This window comes from Pristiophorus japonicus, chromosome 7, assembly GCF_044704955.1.
Source record: "Pristiophorus japonicus isolate sPriJap1 chromosome 7, sPriJap1.hap1, whole genome shotgun sequence".
Classification (NCBI taxonomy): Eukaryota; Metazoa; Chordata; class Chondrichthyes; family Pristiophoridae; genus Pristiophorus; species Pristiophorus japonicus.
Genome location: NC_091983.1, coordinates 57,694,353 through 57,700,352, shown reverse-complemented (window position 1 = coordinate 57,700,352; position 6,000 = coordinate 57,694,353).

Sequence of the window (6,000 nt, the reverse complement as noted above, 5' to 3'; positions counted from 1 at the left end):
ATAAGGGAATAAGGGGTTATGGGGAGCGGGCGGGGAAGTGGAGTTGAGTCCATGATCAGATCAGCCATGATCTTATTGAATGGCGGAGCAGGCTCGAGGGGCCATATGGCCTACTCCTGTTCCTATTTCTTATGTTCTTATGTTCTTATCTCAGAACTACCCTGACCATTCAGGGCCCATTTTGAAAAGCCGCACGTGGAACAGAACCTTGGGACATTTTACTATGTTAAAGGTGCTATATAAATGAAAGTTGTTGTTGTAACTATTCAGTGTGACTTCCAATGCACTAAAATGCCAAACGCAGTGTTTCCTACATTACAAGAGTGACTAAACTTCAAAAATACCTCATTGGCTGTAAAGCACTTTGGGATGTCCTGAGGTCATGAAAGGTTTTATAAAGAGGGAATTTTAACCTCCAAAAATGGGTTTTAATGGAGACTGGACAGGAGGGTGGGGAATGGGGATGAGCAGCCAACCTACTCCCAGGAGGCAGATCGGCTATTTAAATATTATAATGAGGCTGGCGTGCCTCAGATTTAACCAGCATTTCAAATTTAAGTCTGGCTGGTCGGGTTTCTCAGGCCTAGGGGAAGCCTCCCACTAAAGTAAGATGAGGACTGCTGGATCCAGGCGCTAAGTGCCTTTACACTTACCCCCCGGATCCAGCATCCTTGCTGCACTCACCCCCCGCGATCGGAAACCCCCCCCCTGAAGACTCCGATCCACCCCCATGAGGCCTCCGATTCCCCCAAGGCCTCTGATCCCCCCCACAAGGCTTCCCATTTGTCCCGAGGCCTCAAATCCCATCCATGAAGCCTCTGATCCCCCTCCCCGAGGCCTCCAATTCCGTCCACGAAATCTCCGATCGCCTTCCTGGACTCCTCCCTCAAGCAGATCCTCCCCCTCCCCCAATTCTCCTCCGGCCCTTGACCACCCCCTGACCTCCACCCAACCCCTGCCTCCCTCCCTCCTCTCTGCGGCCTAGTGCCGTAGGCCTACCCGACTACAGCCAGCCAGCCATCCAGCCTATCCATCTGGCTGGCTGCGAGTGGGAAGCAGAGGTTTGAAATGCAAATCAGGGCCTGCGTTAAATTTGGCAGGGCCGGCGGCAATCCCATTCTCCCGAGTTTCCCAACTGCTAGCTTTCTTTCTTTCTTTCATTCTTGTAGAGTTAGTTACAGGTCAATTCCAGTTTCGGGTTTTGTAATTTCTTGCCAAGATTTTACCATGAGAAAAAAAATCGGCTTCACAGCTTGCTGACATGACCCTTAAATACTTAATAGCATTTCCTAGCATCCTTGGAACTCAGTTGTAAGTACCTTTTTCTGCAGCAACTGTCACACTTTACTTATGCCAATTACTGGGCACAGTTTAATGTGGTGTCACACGAACAATATGAACTGAGCCCATTGTCTTTCATCTGGATAGTTGGAGCTTGGTAACGGTACACCAGTCAGAAGTGTATTTAAACCCCTGTCTGGGGTTTTATTATAACATGATATTGCTCCTGAGAAGGCAACCACATAATACTATCAAAGCTGGTGGCAGGGTGCTGTGAATAGTATATTATGCATACTGCTGCTCAGTTAAACGCACAGGGAACTGCATAAAACCTCGGGGGACAAATTGGGATCGATAGCGCCAACTTGGGGTTCTAAAATGGTGTCTGCGGTGAGCGGGTACAGTTCTGACGTGGAGCACCCTGGACACCATAGTGCACGTGCTCTGCATACTTCCAGATGTTAAGTACACGTGCACTTAACATCTGGAAGTATGCAAAGCAGTCAAATGATAACATCACACGCCAGCAATGCCATTTTGGAGCTCCACGCTTCAGCTGCGCCCACTCTTACCCTCACACAGCTGAACACGGCATTAAGCAGCATTGAAGGACCCCCAACAATGCTATTTAAAAGAATCATCAACTACTTACAGGTTAATTGCTGGTTTATTTCCTCAAGCTGCTGCTAGAATTCTACATATTTTGGGGACTTTCTATAGTCGTTTCAGGTTTCCAAAGTCTACAGGTAGTGGTGTGGCAGGTGCTGAACTACTCTTTGCTGACTTTAAAGCTTTTGCACAAACCAGTTTCTCCCAGACATGGGTGCACTAGTACGCCTTCCTCTAGGAATTGAGCATGATTGGGAGAATGATAAGAGGCCATGCAGAGCAGGACAAGCTGCTAGAATGGGAGGAGAAGAAGGGAAGAAGGGCTCTCAGCATGAGGCCATATCCGCCCAGGGTGTTCAGGGAGCAATACTTCTACCTGAACCTCAATGACGACCAATGTTTGAAACGTCTGCGCTTCACGAAGGAGGTCATCACTGAAACCTACCATCTGCTGCAACCACAACTGCAACCTCAGTGCAGGGCAAGGGCCGTATTGCCAGAGGCTGTGAAGGTGACCGTGGCAATGAACCTTTATGTGCCTGGCTCCTTCTAGGCTGGAGCTGGAGATATTAGCAACATCTCACAGTCTGCATGTCCTAGGGCATTTCCTTAGAGGCTCTATTCAGATGCTTTTGCCTGTCCTAGTGCCCATACATAAGGCTACCTCAGTGGCTGCAGCATGGCTGGCAGAAGCCTGCTGACTTTCACTAGAGGACACTGCAGATGGCCTTGGAGGATGACCTCGAGCAGCTCTGGGCCTTCCCATAATGGCCATCACCGTCTCCTCCATTGGGGTTACAGTATGGACGGCAGCAGTCTGGGCCCGCTCTCTGACAGGAAACAGCAAGGACACTGGTGGAGTGGCAGTGGCGGGAGCACGAATGCTGTAATCCTGAGAGAGAACAGTAGGTGCGTGCTCCACGGAGCCACTGCCACTCCCCCGGGGCTTCAGCAATACTGGTAATCTGTTGGAGGACAGATTGCTGGCCTGCTGTGACACCCTGCAAGCCACTTTCAACACTGGAATCCACAGCCGTGATGGCAACAATCTGAGCTTCCACTGCAGCACTCAGATATTGGGTGGCTGCTGCTTGTGTTGCAATGGAAGCTGAGACATCGACCATCAGACGCTGCATCCCGGTTGGGTCCACAAGTGTATTGTTGGAATTGGCCACTAATGTTGGATAGGATGGGCTCCAAGCTCTGCGCAAAGCCTTGTTCTAAGTTGGTGCTGGACTCCTCCATGCTCCTTGACATTGCACACAGACTTTCTGGCAGGCTTCTCAATGCGCCAAGCATTTGGGTGTGTCCACCCATCAGCCTCCATCACCCTCCTGCGAGCTGGCACCTACACTATCTTTGCCCCCTCCACTGGCTGCAGCACCCTTGTGCCCGGTTTCTCATTATGTGCAGATCCCGCCTCTATACTATCCTCTAAGATACGCAGTGTCAGTATCTGAGCTGGTGGCTGCGAATGTGAAATCGAGTGATGGTGTGCTTTCATCATCACTGTCTTCCTTCTCTTCCACCACTGTCTGCGCAGGTTGCAGTTCTTAGGCACCGGAAATGAAAAATGGACAAGGGTTGGGTTGTGGTGAGGGGAGAGGAGAAAGTAAGAAGTGGATGCTTGCACCATCTGCAGCTTGTCAGTCAGAAGAAATTGTGGGATATGGAGGAAGTGGGATGTGAGAAGGAGGATTAGGTATGAAGATATCGTCTATTACGCTCATAACAAAGGGTGAGACTGAGTACTGTGTGTAATGAACAAGTGTGACCTTAGCTCTTTTAATAAGATTCCACAGTGCAGGTACCTTGTGGGTGGTCTGCTTATATACTGTGCTTCCAAGGGATGCTGGGTCCCTTGGGACTCCAACAGGTGGACTCTCTGATGGTCAGGTGTCATGCAGGTTACAAAGGGTTATCTACACATCACTCCTCCATGAAGTCAACAGTACACTTATTTACAAGGTGAGATGATCTGGGGCTTTACGCTCCCTTGTCGATCGTCTCGGTACAAATACGGGTGTGGGTGGTTTGGTCAGTTCTTCACTGGGCTGTTGGGTAGCCGGCCTTGCCGGGCTGCTAGGGATGATGAGTTCGGTTTCGTGGTCGACGATGATGTCAGTTGCCACTTGTGTGTGTGTTGGAGGGTCAAAGTTGGTGGTGTACTCTTCAGGTTGTTCGTAGCTGTTGGTGAACCGCAATTTCATTTGGTCCAAATGTTTTCTGTGTGTTTGTCCATTGGCCAATTTGACCTGAAACACCCTACTCCCCTCTTTAACTGTGACCGTGTCAGCAAGCCATTTGGGACCATGTCCATAATCGAGCACAAACACAGGATTATTGATCTCAATATTGCGTAACAAATTTGCGCAGTCATGGTACACACTTTGTTGATGCATCACCGTGCAAACGTGATCATGGAGATCAGGGTGGACAAGAGGGAGCCTCGTTTTAAGTGCCACTTTCATGAGCAGCTCGGCTGGGGGAATCCCGGTGAGTGAGTGGGGTCTGGTGCGGTAGCTGAGCAGCACTCAGGACAGCAGGGTCTGCAGGGAGCCTTCTGACACTCAGTTCAGGCTTTGCTTGATGGTCTGAACTGCCCGTTCTGCCTGGCCATTGGATGCGGGCTTGAACAGGGCAGATGTGGTGTGCTTGATCCCATTGCGGGTCATGAATTCCTTGAATTCAGCACTGGTGAAGCACGGCCCATTGTCGCTGAGAAGGACATCAGGCAAGCCATGCGTGGCAAACATGGCTCGTAGGCTTTCGATGGTGGCAGTGGACGTGCTTACAGATATTATTACACACTCAATCCATTTTGAGTAAGCGTCCATGACAACCAAAAACATTTTGCCGAGAAATGGGCCCGCATAGTCGACATGGATCCTCGACCACGGTTTGGAGGGCCACAACCAGAACTTAAAGAAGGGTAACTTTGAAGGTATGAGGCGTGAATTGGCTAGGATAGATTGGCGAATGATACTGAAGGGGTTGACAGTGGATGGGCAATGGCAGACATTTAGAGACCGCATGGATGAACTACAACAATTGTACATCCCTGTCTGGCGTAAAAATAAAAAAGGGAAGGTGGCTCAACCGTGGCTATCAAGGGAAATCAGGGATAGTATTAAAGCCAAGGAAGTGGCATACAAATTAGCCAGAAATAACAGTGAACCCAGGGACCGGGAGAAATTTAGAACTCAGCAGTGGAGGACAAAGGGTTTGATTAGGGCAGGGAAAATAGAGTACGAGAGGAAGCTTGCAGGGAACATTAAGACGGACTGCAAAAGTTTCTATAGATATGTAAAGAGAAAAAGGTCAGTGAAGACAGACATAGGTCCCCTGCAGTCAGAATCAGGGGAAGTCATAATGGGGAACAAAGAAATGGCAGACCAATTGAACGAGTACTTTGGTTCGGTACTCAATAAGGAGGACACAAACAACCTTCCGGATATAAAAGGGGTCAGAGGGTTTAGTAAAAAGGAGGAACTGAGGGAAATCCTTATTAGTCGGGAAATTGTGTTGGGGAAATTGATGGGATTGAAGGTCGATAAATCCCCAGGGCCTGATGGACTGCATCCCAGAGTACTTAAGGAAGTGGCCTTGGAAATAGCGGATGCATTGACAGTCATTTTCCAACATTCCATAGACTCTGGATCAGTTCCTATGGAGTGGAGGGTAGCCAATGTAACCCCACTTTTTAAAAAAGGAGGGAGAGAGAAAACAGGGAATTATAGATCGGTCAGCCTGACATCATTAGTGGGTAAAATGATGGAATCAATTATTAAGGATGTCATAGCAGTGCATTTGGAAAGAGGTGACATGATAGGTCCAAGTCAGCATGGATTTGTGAAAGGGAAATCATGCTTGACAAATCTTCTGGAAATTTTTGAGGATGTTTCCAGTAGAGTGGACAAGGGAAAACCAGTTGATGTGGTGTATTTGGACTTTCAGAAGTCCAAACACGTGATAGTCAGAGTAGGAATCGCAGGATAGCGCAGATGAATACGTGGCTTGAGCAGTGGTGCTGCAGGGAGGGATTCAAATTCCTGGGGCATTGGGACCGGTTCTGGGGGAGGTGGGACCAGTACAAACCGGACGGTCTGC